This window comes from Cupressus sempervirens, chromosome 3 (assembly GCF_028749045.1).
Source record: "Cupressus sempervirens isolate cs-2001-9-10 chromosome 3, ASM2874904v1, whole genome shotgun sequence".
Lineage (NCBI taxonomy): Eukaryota > Viridiplantae > Streptophyta > Pinopsida > Cupressales > Cupressaceae > Cupressus > Cupressus sempervirens.
The window spans coordinates 565,544,485-565,564,780 of record NC_143120.1 but is presented as its reverse complement, the minus strand read 5'-3'; the positions used below and the strand labels follow the sequence as shown (position 1 = coordinate 565,564,780).

General features: G+C 33.1%; 1 pseudogene; it reads right to left on the bottom strand.

The window, feature by feature from the left end:
• Nucleotides 1-8,933, bottom strand: part of LOC149567680 (pyruvate kinase isozyme G, chloroplastic-like) — a 91,431-nt pseudogene extending 82,498 nt beyond the window's left edge.
• Between the last annotated feature and the right edge of the window lie 11,363 nt (nucleotides 8,934-20,296).

Sequence of the window (20,296 nt, the reverse complement as noted above, 5' to 3'; positions counted from 1 at the left end):
GTGTTGAAAACATAATCTGTCAAACAAGGTCAAGAAAACATTAGCAATGTTTAAAAAATGATCAAACATACCAAATATAGCTCAAAATACTCAACAAATAGGTTGTGTGATACTTCTTGCTATATATAGGTGATACTTTTTGTTGATAAAGTATCATGCAATGTTTTTTATTATACTCAGGTGATATTTTTTTCTCTAGTGATATTTTGTACCAGCTCGTGTGAGATTTGGGTATGGCCAATATGACATAGTTTTGCAAAGTGTGCAATACAATTTCTTATGCAAAAACATCATGTGATATTTATCAATGTACTCATGCAATAATTTTGAAATATCACATGATATTCCATGTTTAAACCCCTAAAATGTACAAAAAAAAGGGCAAAAAATGCACCAAACAGCATCAAAATATTGATGACTTATCGATGCCTTGTAGCCAAGTAGCCAGTTGTGCAACTAGTTGTGCTCAAAATGGTGATTATAGATTAGAATGTTCACTAAAGCCATTTTTGTGTCTCTAGACCACTCAAAAGCTCTCAAAATCACAAAAGACAAATGAATTGAAAATGACACTTGGACTCCCTTATATAGCCTTTAGACCTCATTTTGGCTCATTTTTCAAACTCCTTAGAATTCTACAAAAACTACACCCCTAGCTAATTTCGATGTCCTAGATCATTTTCAGGATTGAAATTAAAATCCTAGTTCATCTTGATAGTCAAAGTTGTATTTCAAAATTCTACCTTCTTCTATGCAGTTAGCTAACCTCTTGAGGTCTAATCTTCGAATCTTTGCTGGGGCATCTTCATTTCTTCATGTCTTCATTGTTTCTAGACTTAATATCTACTCCAATTCACATTTTCATGTCTACATTATCTTTCTAACTTGATTTGACCTAATTTTCATACTTTACCCATTGTGGTCAACTTTGGTCAAACTGGGGCATTCTATCATTTCCTCATTGTGACTCTTTGTTTCTAATCATTTATTTGTCACCTTGGACATTGATGTATCTTGATTTACTCATATATAGCTTGTTTCTACATCCCCTTTACCTCATTTTGATTTTGATCCCAAGGGGGCAAAAATACTCTATCATCACTTGCTATAGTTATCTATTTCTCAAGAGCATATGTTCGATCTTGTCATTTGCTCTCAATCTATCTACTTTGCTTGGTGTTAGCATTCTTCTTGAGTTATGACATCATCTCTTTCCTAGTGTTTAGTACTACCACTATTAGGTTGTACATTTAGGATTTGCCATCTCTTTCTACATTTCATTCTTCAAAATCAGATATCTCTATCTATTGTTGCCTATTTGGCTTCTACTTTCTTTGACATAATGTGTTCCTAGATCGATCACACATTAGTCAAAGAGCGGAAATGTAATCACCTAAAAATGGCTTTCTAGACTATTAGCCCCCTTCTCATCATTTGGCTAAATTAATTAATCATTTACCTAGGCCAAATTGCTAAAAATTAATTAATTTGATTATATCCTATAGTTTGACTATACTATCGTAAGTTCATTATTTCATTAAAAGAACATGTCCCCTTTTAATTAAATAAAAGACCCCATTCTTCTAACCCACTCAATATGCACACATAAAGTCTTATTTCTATTTTGCAAATTAAAGGAAAAGACTCTTTTTGTCTCACATGCAAAGTCAACTCTTTGTTTATTCGTTGACTTGTGTGTGCACATTGATCAATTCCATTTTCAAACTCCACCCTTGATCATTCATCATTTGATCTTGATCTCCACCATTCGTACATCTTTAAAAGAAAGGTTTTTTCCCTTCTCAAAGGATCCACACTCTTGAGTATTGTTATGCTATAGGTTTACCATTCAAATTCTTGAGAGCTTTTGTGGATAATTTCTACTTCTTGTATACTTTCTAGCATCCATATCATTTTAGCTTAGAATCATATTTCATAATGGCTTAATTTTCTTTTACTATAATCTAGCTCACATAGCATAACTAGGCTAGTTTGTAATACTTTCATTTACTAAATCTAGTTGCATTTGTTCACTTCATTCTACTGTAGATTCATACTTGTATTGCATAATTGAGGAATCCCTTTGTGGACACTTGCATTCTTGCATCTTGTCTCAATGAAACCTCCTGTTGCATGGTTTACTAGCAACAAAACTATCTCTAAGGCTCATCTGAGAGCCCTCATATACTTGAAACATACTTTCTTGTACTCTGTGGATAGGGAACTCTAAGCTGACATCCAAGCATTCTGATCTCATGGAATCACTTGGATAGAATTAGAGTGTGACACATTTTGAGTGTACATTCGGTAGACATGAGATATTCTACATTCACTAAAGGAGCCAATAAGTTTCCAAATACAATCCATTATGTATGAAATCCTCCAATTTAGTAATTTTTTGGTGATGCAAGCATTAACAATAGTTAGAGAATCACCCTCAATGTGCACTTTTGTGAAACCACCTTGTTTTTCCAAAGTCATTCCTTCTACCAACGCTTGCACCTCAGCAAAATTATGATCCCATCATGATCCCTTATGTAAACCCCAATTCTAGATGGACCTAGGTTACCACACAAAGAACCATTAAAGTTAACTTTACAAAAGCCATGTTCAAGAGGACTTCATTTTATAGTTGCTCTATCTACCAACCAATGACCATTAGGATTAGGAATTGTATTCATTGGGATATCTAACCCTTTCCATGTTTTCAACATTTTTCCATCCCAAGGAGAAAAAAATGATTGCATATTTTCTTAAACAAGGTTGCATTCACCATCTCCATAATATTTACCTCAAGTCATCCTTGAACTTGGCTCAAAGAAGAATATTCATGTTTGAATATGCATCAATTTTGCTCCCACCATAATGCCCATGCAAGAGTTGCAGGAGCATGTTTCTAAATACTATGATACAAAGAATCAAAAAACAAAACTGGCCATGATTGATGTAGAGCCCATAAGGTATTAGGTAGTGACATACAGTAGCTTAGTTTTGAAAGAACAAAATGCCAACATTGCATGGCAAATGAGGAATTCAACAAGAGGTGACCAACTGATTCAATTTCTTCACTACAAAGAACATAATTGAAAGTTTGTGTTATTTGGAGCATGGTTAATTTATCACTTGTAATAATATGCTTCCTTAGTGCTAACCAAGAAAAACACCCTTCTTTGGGTAGCACTACATTGTTCCAACACATGGTGAAAGCTCTAGATGTGGGCCTCATATTCTCAATATGTTGCATAGTTGCATAGCCTTCCTTGATACTATTCTAGTCATTCTTTTTTGGAGACAATCTAAGGACATCCTTCTTCTTTAAGAAGAAAAATTCACAATCAGCAAGAAGCTACTTCAAATGAACCCTTTGGCACTCATCTAGAGGTAGGTATGAAGGATCCTTCCAAATGACTTTTCTTGAGTAAATACCAATAATCCAATAATACTAACATAATGGATCAATTTATGCCCCCTCCCCCCCCCCCCACCCCAATGCTATCACGACAATATTCATATCCTAAAATGAAGGCATTTGTGCTAGAGGAGGTTTTCCATTCCAAGATAGTACCTTAAATCCGTTGTGAAAACATGTGCAGGGTCCCCATTGTCTAAGTACTATTGATGCATGATTTAAACTTGATGTTGTGTTTTAAATATAATTGCCAAACTAGTTTTCCACCAAATGCCTTATTCCTTTTACTCAAATCATGAAGGTCCACCCCTCCTCCCCCCCCCCCCCCAACCTAAAGCCTTTAAGATGTATCTCTTTGTCCTCCAAGAGATTACCTTTTTATAAAAAAATCTCTGATTAGTTTTTCAATTTGATCAATCACTATTATAGGAGCTTTTAGAATAACTAGATAATAATTAGGGATTGTGGCTAAGACTGATCAAATTGACCATATCTTTCTAGATAAGAACAACCACCTATCTTTCCAAGCCGAAACTCTATTCTTAATTCTTTCAATGATAGCAGACAAATAAATTGACTTATTCGCCCCAACAAAAAATGGAATGCCCAAGATGTTAACAATTGAAGTAGCAAGGGCATCATTTACATTCAACAATTAAAGTTTAGATTTTTGAACATTTACCTGCTCATGTCCAAAATCCGAAGTGTATAATTCCAATTTCCTCTTAATTTTCCTTTCTTCTAGGAGGGATGCCTTACCAAAAAATAATGTGTCACTAGAAAATAAAGAGTGTGTAACCAAAATACTCGTGCCAACAATTTGGGCCCCCCTCCACAATCCATACTCATGTTATTTCATTATAATGCCATTAAGATCCTCATCCATGATAATAAATAGAATTGGAGACAATGGGTCCCCTACCTAACCCCCTATGATGAGGAGGAAAAGCTTGTTGAAGTTCTATTTATGATGATTGAAAATCAAGCACCAAATATGCAAGCCCTAACCCATTTTCATCAATTTTTTGAGAAGCCAATTTTTTCTAGAACTTTAAACAAAAAGTCCCAATTCACTTTTTCATATTCCTTCATTATATTAATTTTTATGACAAAATGTGGTAATTTTCTACTATTTGTAGAGTGTAATACCTCATGTGCTACCAATGCACCTTCCATTGTTTCTCTTCCTAGTACAAAACCACCTTGCTTCAAAGATATAATGCTGTAAACTAATTGATGCAATCTCATGTATATAGCCTTCATCAATATTTTGTAGATTGTATTACACTATAAGATTGGGCAAACATCTACAAAAGTTCTAGGGTTCTTGATTTTAGGTATGTGAGCAATATTTGTGGTGTTGAAATTTCTCAACATATCTTTTCATTTTTTAGAATATTCCACTGCTGACAGTAAATCCTTTGCAATAACATCCCAATATTTTTGGTAGAAGAGGGTTGGAAATTTGTTAGGCACTGGGGCCTCATCAGGTGAAAGAGAAAAGACCACATGTTTTATCTCAACCATACTAAAAGGGGCCTTGCGTGAAAATTTGTCATGATCAGATATCAATGTAGGCATATTATCTAGATATTCATTAATTTGTGCTTGGTTTGGGGTTGGCAATAGAGGGGAATCAAGAAACTGTTTGAATAATCTTACACCCTCGTACTAGATGCCAAAAAGATCTGAAATTAAATTACCTGATTTTGCATCTTGAATAGAGATGGTGTTTGATGCTTGTCTTTGTTTTGTAGAAGTATGGAAGAACTTCGTGTTTTTATCCCCTTCCTTGAGCCATAGCTTGATCTCACTTATTTCTAGCTCCACATATTCAATCGTCATTTCTTTGTTTTCTAGAACACTTATGTTATATTTTTTATATTTCCTATTTTGTTGATGTTCAACGCTTTGTAATATACATGAATTTATACTTGTGTGAAGGCACAAAATTGTCATGTGGACTATTTCACATAACAAATAATGATTCAATGAAACATAATACTACATACTATGATTCAATGAAACATTTCTAACATAACATTCCAATTGCTCCCAATTTTGTCTATATTAACATGTGTAATTGTCAAATATTTAACATTGAGCAAAACCTCTCCTTTTATCACAAAGGTAGAAACTCAAGTTGTACCACAACTCTCTTTTTTTCTAGATTCATTTGTTTTCTTAGATATGTATGGCATACTAATGTGACTTCAATCTTCCTAGCAATTATCATGAGCCATATCAAACATTGAAAGAGTGTTATCATGTCATATCCAAATACGGTGGTAACTAACGAGAAGTTCAAACATATGCAACCCAGTGTTTAGAATGATGGAGAAGGGTGATGCACATTATTGGAAGTTTAACATCTTACACACGGGCCATAATCATTCCCAGTCAATAATGGGCATTAATGAATTCTAGAATATTAAAACATGTCTAAGAATCATTAATTCTTATATCACGGACATCTATAAGTTTTGAAATGTTATTTGATTGTTTAAGACATGATAATAAAACTTTGAAATGTTATTTGATTGTCTAAGACATGATAATAGTTTTACCGATGGCATAGCATGGAATCCTTTCAAATATAATTAAACTCTTCATGATTTGGTAACTATTTATCATATATTTTGTTGTTTTTCATAGAATTGATGACATGTAACATAATACATCAGAGATAACAAAATCGCATAGTTTGAATTCCTCATATTTTGTATTTAGAGGATTAATGATGGCATAATAAGAGTGTCTCCATTAAAAATTCATGTGAACTGTTGTCAGTAGATATGGTTGTTGAGTTTCATAACTGACAAACTATAATGTTCCATTTTTGGAGGAGTTATATATTTACAAGGTAATTTTATATTTAATTAACTTAATAAAGTGATATATTTTATTAAGTCATTAAATAAAACAATCTTCTAGAGGTTTTCGGAAGAAGCAGAAAAAAAATTAAAAAGGAGGCCGACATATCGAGAAAAAAAGAATAAATAGGCATTGAGGGCTCATTGCCTATCATCGAGATTTATTATTGATTTTTGCTAATGTGCATTGTGGAGCCTAAGGTTTCTGCAAGTAGTCACAATTGGCCATTGAGAACGAAAACTCTCAATTGGTATGCAATTTTGAGGGTGTGAAAGATCACCTAAATTATTGCAGCTGTGGGAAGGATATTTCAGTCCTTTCACTTGTGCTTAATTTCTGGTTTGGAGTTTCAAGTGGAGTTGCACTTTCACCATATCATCTTCAGCGGTCAATCTCTAGTATCTGATCAATCCAGGTTCTTCATTTCAATTTGTAGTTGTAACAAGTTCTCAATTGTATATAGCCAGTTAGGGTTTGTCTGTAATGTGCCATGTCATAATGTTTCGGTGCTGAAAATTGCCATATCATTTGTGAAAATATTTGGTTTTCATTGAATGAATACATTGGCACTATTATTTCTTATTTCAGCAATATATTTTAGCAGTGTATTACATTTAGGGTTTGTTTAGTGGCCTATTAGATAGGGTCACTACACAAACCAATTTTAGTTTGTCCATCTGTACAAACCATCAACAAATTGTTAATAAGACTTTGTAATAGAAAATGATAATTGAAAAACTAAGTACTGAGGGAAACTAACTGTAGATAGTTGGTTGGAACCAACTCCAACATGTTTCTAGCTCGAGATCTATATAAGAAAATGTGTATGAGTTCTTTCTTGAAAAGTTGCAATGCATACTAGATGAAGATACTTTGAAATTGAGAATCATTTGTGGTGAATGAAAATTTGTTTTCTCTGAGTAGCAAAGGTAATACTAGTGCTTGTATCAAGTACAGGTACAAGTGTATAGTCGATAGTTATGAGAATATGTCAAATACTTTAAATAAACTCATATATGAACAAATAGTATTGTTCATTATAGCTTATTCTATAGTTGTATCCATTTCCCCATTTCCCTTTACAAACAAAGAGGAATAGAAATGCCCAAACTGGGCCCCTTTCCTACATTCTATAGAAATAGCAATAGCATCACTTGAAAAAGAGAGAAAGAGAGAGAAAGGTTATCCAATCCTATCACTTAAAAAAGACGAAAAGAGAGAAAAGTTACCTAGCTCTTAGAAAAGAGATAAAGAGGAAAAAAGTTACCCAATTCTTAGAGCCCCACTAATTTTAAAATGCTAACTATTTGTGAAATTTTATTGATATTAATTTATATGAAACAAATATTAGACTTTCGTGAAAAAAGTGGTGTCTATTAGAATGAAATTTTATTGATATTAATTTATCATCCTTGGCCTCACACTCTCTCACTTTAATGGTAGGAAGCTTTTCGAAACTGTGTGAGGTTGTGAGAGGTTTTCAGATATGGGAATCTTGAAATGTAATCAATATGAAATTTAAATGGTCTAAATCTCAAATGGTTTTCCAAATCGTTACAATATTACCACCATTGTAACAGACTGCTTTAGGAGAATGTTTCTCAATAGCATATATTGTAACAAACAAGTTCTAAATGATTTGCAATTTTATCACTATTTTTGTCTTGCACATATGTTTAAAGTAGAGAATTTCAAAATTTCTTAGACCAATATTGGACCATTGCTCTTTATCATTAACTCTTAGAAGCATTAAAATAATTATGAACAAAAATTAAATAAAAGAAAGTATCTACCTTAAAATAATTATGAACAAAAATTAAATAAAAGAAAGTATCTACCTTTTTTGTGCCTTGAATAATCTATGAAAAAAACATCGGAGTTTCTCTCTGCAAAGAAGAAGCAAAATACAGATGCAAATGAAACCACTGTAGAAAAACTCCACACTTATTTTTTCAATATACATTGCTTTTGTACTACAATATATTTCAAACTTTCCTAGTAATACTATAACCAGTAAAGCATATAAAAGAAATGAGATCTTAGCTAGCTCATACAAGGATTTTAATAAAATAAGTTCAACTACAATATTTCACTGCATTATTTTTAATTGGGGCAGGGTTTGACGGTCTTCAAAGAGCATGTTTCGTAACCCATTTCTTTGAAACAATGATTGCAGCTTTGGTTTGGACATCTAGACCAAATCTTTTTTGTTTCCAATTAGACAATAACAATGAGAAGTAACTGACATGTCTATGTCCCAAATTTATTTCAAGAATTGAACTTATCATAGGCAACAATAGTACCAAAATTATATATGTTGAATTTTATTGATTTGATATACCGTATATGCTTAGTAACCACAAGAGTCAATGTCCAAATTCTCTTCACCTGCAAATAGAAATTCAAATGGTCACTGCTGATTTGAAAATAGTGAATCTGCAAATAAGTTGGCCTAACATTACAGAGAAATGGTTACAAAATTTCTAAGAGTGTAGCTGCCTCATTTTTAACTATATTTAGATATGGAACTGTTCCTTACCGAATTTATCGTAGCTGTTATACTCTTTGCTCTTGTTGTTTTTTCCAAGATTTTGGAGACTGGGAATCTGAGATTATAATCTTTTTTTAAATTTGCAATTTTGAACAGCATTTTTTGTAGTTGTACTTGTTATACATGTCATTCACGCGACCTGCCAAAAGCGACTTACCAAACCTGAGATACGAACAAAGCAGCGTTGGTGGAACGTAAACGGAGCTCTATAACATGTGATGAGAATCAACACTTCCTGGTCTGATTGCAGTAAATCCATGGCCTATGGAGACAACTAGTTGATAGGGGTATATGAGGCTATGCAGGAGCGGCCTAAGGATCTCCTCCCCTATAACTAACCGAACATTTTTTGCATACTGTGCACAATCCGTCTGAAAATAAGGGTGAAGATCGTCATTGGAGATTTCATCAGTGAAGGAAGGATATGAGTGTTGAAGGGGAACCAGGATCTCTAATTTCTCCCAGTGCTCCAATCTCTGGACGAAGCAGTGCCAACACATGTCTTTGTTGCTCTCAGAAACAAATCCCGCCGAGCTCATGTTGAGATGCTATGCTGAGGGCTGTGAAAACACAAATATGAACGGGTGAAAACGTCCTTAGGGGAATGGTTATAGTTTCTAAGTTAATGCAGATTGGCAACACATGAATTGCGGAGAGTCGTGGCCTTCCCCTGGGTGCGAAGCAGATTATGCAATGCGTGGGTTGCTGAATCAGTCGCAAACCAGGAGCATGGCATGTCCTTGTCGATGGTGGAGCTGAGGAAATTTCGGCAGCCCTCTGAAGCGGCTGCGTGAGGAATTGCCAATGACCTTTTACCCAAGTGAAAGCCTATCGCCAATTACAGTGTTCTAATTTGATATTCAAATTTTAATTTTAGTTTAAGAAAGTGGTTGTTAGCTCTCTATGTCCTGGACAAGTGTATTTCAAAACTTATTGAGAAGAGAAACTTTAAAGACACACTTGCATATATAATTGTTCTGGTCATATGCAGATAGTAGAAGAATTGTATTCACATTTTAGATTGGGATGATCTTGCAAATATGCTCTTATCATGTTCAGTTATTGTTAGCACTGATGTCACTTAATTTGCAGTGAAACAATCATAATTATCATGTCATATCAGTCACATTTACTCACTTTGATAAAAAGAAATCACAAAGTTATTCACTTTGATAAAAAGAAATCACAAAGTTGTAATTATTTGTAACTCGTGTTTTCACATATGTTCATTTCTAAACCTTAAAACAAATCATTGAGATGATTCTTTGTGTAGTCTAAGTTAGGGCTTAGATTGTTGAGAAAAGGAGTTGAGGGAGTTTGGAGATTGCTTAGAGTTGGAGGCCTTAAATATTGTAATAGGATTCTGATTTGTGAGTCTAAATTAGGACAGTAGGTTCTAATAGTGATTCTCGCTATGGTTTTCTTCCTCATTTGGTTTCCACATCATATTATTGCGTTTTTTATCTCCTTTTTTGTAGTGCTTATGTTCTATCTTCATTTGGTCATTTATATGAAGATAAAAGTGATTGATTCAATTGCATAAATGTTTAAGTTTTATACTACTTATTCACCCTCATACCTCTCTCCTTCCCTGTCCTCTTTGTAGTAAGTTCATGTTTTGCATAAACTACATCGCTTATTGACTATAACTAACATGGTCTCTTGGTATGAATGCAGTTGACTTTTATTCATACCAAAACTAGTTAGAAAATAAAACTACATAGGCTTTGATCCCCTCTGGAAGCAATATATATAGGTACTCTAGGGATAAGGTTGTCCCTAGGCCATTTAGTATGGGTTCTAGGGAAGGTGATGTGTTGTGTTAAAAATAAATTTAAAAAATCTAAGATAAATATTGTGTTAAGGGAATGAGAATAAATATCTCTAATATAAAGTTAAAACATATTTTTTGTATATTTGGAAAGAATCTCAAGTAGATTTTCTTGACTCCTTGGGTCTTCAAGGTGAATTTTGAGGCAAGATTTGACCCATCTATATACATAATCCAATAGAGGACAATCTTAGTGCACTCTTATTATGGGTATAGTGTCTAGGAGCTTAGGGTGATGGATCGACCAAAGTGTTTTTCTACCCATCATTTTTGAAGGATGGATATCCATTGTGTATGATAAATGGAAGCCTAACCTTTATGGTTTGATACCTTTTTTGTAAGGATGGATCTAGATACAAAACTATAAAAATGAATGAATGCTTTATAACAAGAATAGTTTTAAAAATGTGGGTATTTTTAGGTAGTGTTGAAGAGTTATTGAAGGATTATTACAATGAGCATTAATAAAACCAACAAGGCCTTACCTTCAAATACAATTTTTGGATGTGGTAATTATCATTATAACAATATAAATTCATTCCATTATGGCCTAGTGTCTTATTCAATCAATAAGTATATAGTTTGGGTGAAATAAAGTGAGTTTAGGTTAAATAAACCCCTAGGTTTATGAAAGAGACCTTGTTATGTTCAAGTTGGTTTTTGAATAATAATGGTTGGACATTAGGAGAAATCTCAATGTTTTTTTAGAAAGGGAAGTGCTATATTACAAATTACAAAATTATCAACTATTTTTCTTTCTATTGTTAGGATCTATTAATGCAAGGGAAATTCTGGTGAAACTTTGATTATGGGAAACATGTGTATATGCATCATTTTTAGAGAGAAGGCCTTTAAGGAGAACTTCATCAATATCTTGCAACCACTAGTCTTTATGGAGGGATAACTCCAAGGTTTGGAGTTATTTATAACATATTGACCTATTCTCGTATGTATCTAACTTTAGAAAACCAAGATAAATTTGAGTGTCTACCTTATAGTCGATATCTACTAAAGGGTACTTATAAGAAGTCATATATGCATAGTTATTGTTCTTGACCCTTGGTCTCTAGTGGTCTCAGTCATTAAAATTTCAATGGTATAAGCTCATGCTATTAGATTATTAATAAAGTGATGTTGATTAATTTATTATAAGGCCAATTATAAAATAATAAAGTGAATGGGGCCATGTTATGTAGGCGATGGTATTTAATGACTTGGTTAAAAAAGGCAAGCATTTAATGATATAAACCAAGGTAATTGTCATATGTTAAAAAGAAAAAAAAATTATGAGGAAGAAAAAAGTCAAAATTAAGCCAAGTGAACAAAGGTAATATAATGTGTCTTGAAGAAATTGATATCATTATGTTATGATAAAAGTGTTCTTGCAATTCATTTGCATTGGAGGGTGATGATTCTTCAATATTTCAACAATTTGAAATGGCTAAAGATCCATTGAATTTTGCATACCAAGATACCTCCATTGAGAAGCCATATTTATGCTTCATCTGTGTAATTAATAGAGAAGTTTGAATTAGTTTTCAGTAGTAATAATTACAAAGTTTATGAAAGGCAACCAACACAGAAAGAATGCAACACTAGAAAAGGGTCTAGTTTCATTTTTGAGGCACCCTTTTACCATTCTAAGCCCTACATGTGAGTGGTTTTCCCTATTAAAGCCTTACAAAGAATGTTAGATCTCACCATGTTAAATGATTTCAACACCCTGCTAAAAATGTGCCTTGTTAAAGGACTTAAACTTACAATAAAGCAAGCATTCGGTTAAGAGATTTACACAAGTTTGTTAAGACTACTCTATTAGGAGATTTTCTTTGTATCACCTATTAAAATTATTTAGCACCATGATCCTTTGGTTAGCACTCTATTGCTAGATGTCAAATCTTCTCTTTTCTGATGAATCCTTGATCCCTTTGATTAGATATGTCTCCTCTATCCTCTCTCTACTTTCCTTTGTTCTCTCTAACTGATTATGCAATTCAAATCATTGTTACAACCTTCATAACCACCATGAATGCTCTCTTTGCACTCAACATTCGTCTTCTTCTGCGCATTCAAACTCCTTAGGGTTTTCCTTGTTAAATAAACATACATGGACTAGGGTTAGGTAAGAATCAATGGCTAAGGTTGATCTATATTTCCACTTAAAGCATCCCTTAATTTGATTGGTTGCATGTACTACATAGGGATTCATAATATACCTCCATACTTATCTTCTAGAATCATAAAATTATCGTTATGTCAGCCCAAAAATTATATACATAGAATTTTGTGCCATTACAAACAACTATGTCCAAAACTATTCACTCGACATCTAAAGGCTCTGATGCTAGGCCATCACTACATTCTCAATGTTGTAACTTAGCTTCTGAATGGCTCAGCATACATTGTTTACTCCTCTCTTGAATCACTCGGCATGTATAGACTACTCGGCTCATGAGTGAGTCAGCACATACTATATCCTTGGCATGCTCTAATCACTCAGCTCATACTAATTGCTTGGCTCACTCTGATCACTCGGCTTGCACTAAAATACTTATAGATAATGACTAAGTATTCTATCACTTCCCTGTCAAAACTAATCTAAGATTAATATAATTATTATCATTTCAAAGTGATTTTGAATAGAGAAACCCCTATAGGCTATATTTAGTTTCCAAATTCCTTTTATTATTGCACAAGTATATCTATAATATCAATCTATAATATCAATAAATAGATTTGTATGCCTATTATTATCTATAAATGGAGTAAGTAATCCCTATTGCAAATTGGTAGCATTTGGATTTCATTTTTATGCATTGCCAAATATTTTCAAAAACTCTAATAAGCATAATACTTCAAGACACAAAAAAAATACTAAAAACAATGTAAAAACTTCAAAAATTGGTCAATTGTTAGAGTGGTTAGAGATTAGGCTAGTAGGGCTCATTACATTAGTATCAAAGTCTTCTTTTGTCATCCTATATGATTAAGGTTTTTATGAAGCCATAGATGTTTTGATCCTAACCAATATTATTCACATAGGATAAGATTTAAAGAACCCAACTGGTTCTAACTTCATTTCTAGTGGTTTGACATTTTGTCAAACACTTATCATGCAATCTCTGATACCACTATACCAAAAATGCAACTAGTTCTAACTTCAATTCTAGTTGTTTGACATTTTGTCAAAGACTTATCATGTAAGCTCTAATACAACTATAAGAGCCCTTTTGGCTCACTCAAGAATTATACTATAGAAATATGCTATGTTTTAATTTTGTTTTTAGAAAAGTAGTAATGCTTATACATATGGAGTAAAACTTTAAATGGTTGTCATTATAGAATTATAATTGCAATTATAATGAAGGCAATTATTAAAATTAAAAGACTTAAAGACAAGTAATGGATTTAAAGAACCTGAATGTGTCTTAGGTGTCTGATATATATAGAAAAAGAATCAAATAAATTCTCACGCCAACTTAGCAAATGACAAGTTTGATATGAAACATAGCTAATCTAGTAGTGAAGCTATTGAGAGACTCCACATCTTACCTTCAAACAAATTGCACTAGTAGTAAATTTAAATGTTATCCAATATTACAACACTCAAATCTACCCTTCAACAAAAGTAATAATGACTACAATTCAATAGTATAGACACACCCAGTAGTTTAGAAAAATATCTTCAAACCCACTCCAATGTCAGCAGTAAATCTCATATGTATGAAACTCTCTCGCTTGGATGTGAATTTTAGATCAATTGAATTCCAATTTGATATACAACAACATCAATTTGGTGACTACTCAATATTAGAATTTGAACACAATTCATTGTGTATTTCAATAGCTCAAAGTGCCAACTAGAATGGAGGAATCAGTCCTCTCCAATATCCAACATTGAAACCCTCAAGAGACACAAAAATCCTAGAAATGAAAATGATAAGAGATGAATAAAACAAAGGCTAGAGGCTTCTTCTTATATCAATTAAAGACAAAATATTCTTCAACACACCAACGACCAATAGCTTCTTCCATACAATTTTGATGCAAACTTTTCTTTTGGTTGCATATTTGAATTTGTAATAATATAAAATAATAATCCTTTACCCCAAATTTAATTAATTCCTTGGCATAGGCCTTCATGAATTAGTTAAATAAATGGCCCCTTCCAATAATGACTCAACCCTTAACTTAAGTGAAACTATAAAGTTCAATTATAACTTTATTCTAAGTCATTTAATGGTTTAATAATGATTTGGCCACTAAAATAATAATAACTCCCAAAATACTTATCCTTTAAATATGTCGTCTGAAATAGGAGTCATACCTATTATTTCCCCATGTGACCAAATGCACTTTCCTAAAATAGAAAGGTCCCTCCTAACCATCACCAAGCTTACCATAAATAGTGTGTGCATGAAACCAAGCCCAAATAAAGAACAATTTGAGTCAAACTAAAACCAAACTGGAAAATACTAAGTTGTGAAGAAGAAAAGACCCTCTCTTAATTGAACCTTTGCATCAAAAGACCCTCTATCCATAATAATTAGTTTATGAGGAACACAATAATAGGCTAATCCCTCAAACTCTCATGCTAGCAAAAATGGGGACATTATAGAAGAGAATGCAAGTTGAATAGTTCCAAGGAACACAAATTGGACATAATCGGTGATAGGAAGGTGGTAGTCCACCCATCAATGCAAAAAATAATAAGTATAGGGAAGCCAAAAAAATATTTAAGGGCCTTGTATCAGGGCAGCAACGGGTGACCATTGTTTTGTAATAACTTACCATAGTCATATAGAAGATGTCATTGTGTAGATGGAAAATTTGTGATAGAGGAGAGTGTGGTACTACAATTGGGACCCACAAGTTGAGAGGAGTTCTTGCAATAGCCTATGATAGGCCTACATGTACCACAATTCTGATGAATGAATTTGAGATAATGAGTATAGAGGAAGAAGGTGGAGATTTTGTTGATGATGATTAGACCATGCATGATGAGTGAGGTGTATTACCACAAAGAGTCAAAGATAATATTTCATTTGGTAGGTTCATGACCCACATGAGAGAGCATAGTTTTCCTAAGTAGGAAAGAAGACTAAGGAACTTGATTGATAATCTTAAACATTCCTCTAGAAAGCTCACAATTCATATGTTTGATGTTAGTGAGAAGGTCACAATTAGAGCATATATTACTAAGGTTGATCCCTTCTTAACTCTTCAACCTATAATAGAGATAGATGCTTACATTTACAACATTGCATCTAGATGGCACAATCCACAATTGGTGGCATCCCACAATCTTATATCATCCTCAATAGGCAAGTCAATTTGGATTTCTGCAAGGGGATGAATGTATGTAAAACTTCTCTTTATCTTATTATCCATCAATCGATAGTCAAATTGTGTCTTGTATTTTAACTTCTTAAGTGTGATCTCTCAAAGTTTTGTCTCCATTCACTTTCCTTTTCTACAGTGAACAATCTGAAGTGGATTTGATGAAGATATGCCAACCCCATATTTGTGTTGAGTTGATTGATATTCCTGAATGGTCATTAGCTATCGTGTAATATCCATAAAAATGATTCTATTTTTAGGATATTATGGGATGTATATGTCTCACCTTCATAGAAACCTACTCTCATGTATGTGGATTTTGAGAATTGTAGAAATAGGCATCTATGACCATGAATTCTATTGATATTCCTATGGGGGAGTATCCTAGCATTATTGGAGAATTTTAGAAATTGTTAGTATGATCATATGTTTCATTCATGGAAGTATTTGTTATATATGTCAACATATTGGTTATTCTATGAAGTACAACAGAGAAACAGACAAAGATTGAGATCGAGAACTTAAAGGATTGAAGATGAGGTCAAGCTCAATTAAGGATATGTTCTATAGAGTGTCATGATCCCATGATTAAGATCACAAGAAAAAGTCAAAGACTAGTGATAGTTATTTGAGATTTACAAAAGAAAATATATAGACAAAGTTCATAAGAAGTGGTTTTCGTTAATTCAATTATATCCCCTAACAAGGATAGAATATAGTTAAGTGCAGTTAGGCAAAAGTAGAAGACATCATGTTGATGACATGGTTGAGAGCACAAAGTCTGAGGTTGCATGTGTGAAGATTTTTTAAGAATATAAGATGAGAGTATTATGTGATTGTGAAAAGATGTAATGTAGCGTGTATTATTTTATCTTAATGAGGTCTTATTATAATAGTAAATTGAGAAAGCCTCAAGACTAACTCAATTAATTAATTTGAGGACTCAGTATTAAGGAGAGTTATTTTCCTTATGATGTTAAGTGTGAATGAAGAAAGGAAGTGAATTAATTGTAAGTGTGAATTACATGCAAGTAAGTGATCTAAGGGATTGGTGCAGTAGAGGCATAGTGAAAGAGTGAAGTGTTGTATTTGGCATAGAGTGTTAGTGGATAGTTGATCTTTTGGTATTGTTTTGAAAGGAATAATATAGAGACCAGTTGGATAGTGAGTTCGGTGGTCTTGCACTTGAAGCTATTTGGATAGTGGGTCCTTCTACCTTCCACAACTCCTAACAAGGTTGGCACAACTCCTAGCAGCATTTGAATCTTCTCACATGGATTCAAAGTCTCCTAACATGGACTAGTATATAATGAATGTATTTCATCGACTCCTAATAGAATCCATCCTTTTGAAAGGAACTTATATATTAGTGCATCATTTTTTGGGTACCATCCCCACCAAGATTTTCCCTCTAATCAAGGTTTTCCCTAGTTAACAAATGTGGTGTTATTGTGTATGGTTATCTTCTTGTGGTTATTGCACTTGTTGATTGCATGTTTTAGATTGAATAAGGTTAATAAAAGTTATTTTGATTGGATAACTGATTCACCCCCCCCCCTCAATTACCTTGGTGGACTTCACTTTCTAACAATTGGTATTAGAGGATGAGGTCCCTAAAGGAAAATCTTAATAGCTTAAGGAGATCTATGGCGAGTCATTTCAAAAAGGATAGTCAAAAGTTTGATGGAACCAATTATGACAACTGGAAAGAGAAGATAAAGACACATTTTCTATGCATGGGTCTAGGATATTGGTCTATTACTAAAAGTAAAAAAGAATTCATTGAAGAAGAAAATCTTGAAGACTATACTAAAAGATAGAAAGAACTATTCATGTGTAATATACTTGCTTGAGAAGCACTTTTGATAGTTATTCTTAAAAATGAATACAGTCAGGTAAAATCTTTAAGATTATCACATGAAATTTGAATAGCTTTATACTTTACTTATGAAGGTGATAAACATGCTAAGAAGGTCAGATTACATAATTGGATATGTTTGTTTCAAGAAGCTAAAATGATGGAAGATTAATTTGTAAGAAATTATTTTGGTAGAATGTTAGAAATTGTTGTAGGAGTTAAGGCTTGTAATGGGAAGAAGGATGAAGATGAAATTGTATGAAAAATATTGAAAACCTTGACACCTACTTATAAGTGGATAGCACAGATAATTGAACAAGTTATACCTTGCATAGAGAAGTTCACAAGAGAAACTCTTCTTAGAAGATTGGAAGCAATAGTGATAAGTTTGAGATAGAGTAGAGATTTTACTAGATTGAGACAATATTTACGACATCATGTGTACATCCTACATTAACAAGGAGTGCAAGAACTAGTGGAGGAAGAAATAAAGGAAGAATTGAAGAAGACAAAAAGATTGAAGAAGGAATTGCCCTACTTGTGAAAAGAGAACTTGAAGGCAAGAAAATATTTAAATGTTTGACTTGTAATGAATATGGTCATTTTTCTTCTAAATATCCTAAGAGAATAAAGAAGTATAAAAGGAATTTCAATTCTAGGAGGCCTAGAGAATTCCTTTATGCAAATGATGAAGATCTAGAAGCTAGTGTGGAAAGATTCTTGAGTGAAAGTGATGAACTAGGATTTGTTGCACTTAAAGAAGAAATTCCTAAAAAAGAAGAATGTAGAGAAGAAAATAAATTAGTGTCTCAAGTTGAGAAGAAGAAATATGATTGGATCATAGGCAGTGGTTGTTCACATTATATGACTGGTGATATGAATAAATTTATTGAGTTCAACAGTTGTGATGGAGGAATTATCAGAGTTTGAAATAATGCATCTTGTCATACAAAGGGAATATGATATATTACTATTGATGGTAAAACTAACACTGATGATGTTTATTTTGTTGATGGTCTAAAACATAATCTTCTAAATACTAGATAGTTGGTTGACAAGGGATATTAGTTGTAGTTCATAGAAAGGGAATGTATTATCAAGGATAAAGATGGTAAGATGATTGGTACAAGTACAAGATCAAGAGGTAATGTTTATAGTTGAACCCTACAAAGATTACATGCTTGGTTGCTAAAATTGATAATAGTTGGTTACAACACAAGAGGTTTTTTCATATAGATTTTGATAACATTGTAAAATTAAGCACTACACTTTTTGTTAGAAATTTTCTTGATATAGTGAAGCCTACTAACATGGTATGCAAGGAATGTGTTATGGCAAAGCAAAAGATTAACCTTTTCCAAGCAAGAAGTTTACTGCATCAATGAAATTGGAAATAGTACACACAAATTTAAGTGGTCCTACAAAGATAGGAGGATTCTATGGTGAAAGGTACTTAATGATTCTTGTTTATGATTTTACAAGTATGATGTGGGTAGCATTTCTTAGAGAGAATTATGAAGCATTTGAGAAGTTTAAAGTATTTAAGAACAAAAATGAAACTATATTTAGATTAAAGATTAATTGTTTAAGATTTGATAAAGGTTGAGAGTTTACTTCAAATGAGTTTTTAAAAAAAATTGAAGTAAATGGAATTAAAAGTATCTTTCATCCCCTAAAACACCTAATTAGAATGGTATAGTAGAAAGGAGAAATAGATCAATAACAAAGGCAACAAGAGCTATGATGCTTGAGAATAATGTCTCAAAAACATTTTGGAGAGAAGCAATTAATACAGAAGCATATGCAATGAACAAAGTTCAGACCAAACAAGGTACTTGTTGTGGTCTCACAATGCACACCCTATTTTTCCTAGAAATTGGGATCCCTTAGTAATGTATTTTCCCTACCAAGCTCCTAGTCCAAAGTCTAGGTTGCTTTTGGACTCCCCCAAGAGTATAGGTCAAGCCCTAGTACTTGACTAAATGTCAAAAGAATAAAGATAGGAGAAGAAAATTGAGTTTTTTGGACTTACATGTGCTTAAGTGCACACTAGCGCACTTGCACATGTGCGTACAATACACATGTGTGCATTGTATCCCTTATGGAGATGTGCATGTGTGCACCTTACGTACAGATACACATTGGGTTCAAGGTCTATATAAGACCTTAGAACCCCTAGTTCTCTTCACTTTTCCTTTTCCTTTTCCTTTTCTTGAATAGCGCATGTTTGCACCCTTTTCAAGTGCACTCCCCACTTCTCTCTACATCCTGCACACATTAGCAAATAAGGTCTCCAATAATAAGAAAGGGATACACATACACACATCCATGAGGTGTGCACGTATGCACCTCTACTTAAACCAAAACCTAAAAACAAAAGAACCTAAGCCTAAGTCCTAAGGAAGGTGTGCACATGTGCAACTTCATAGGATG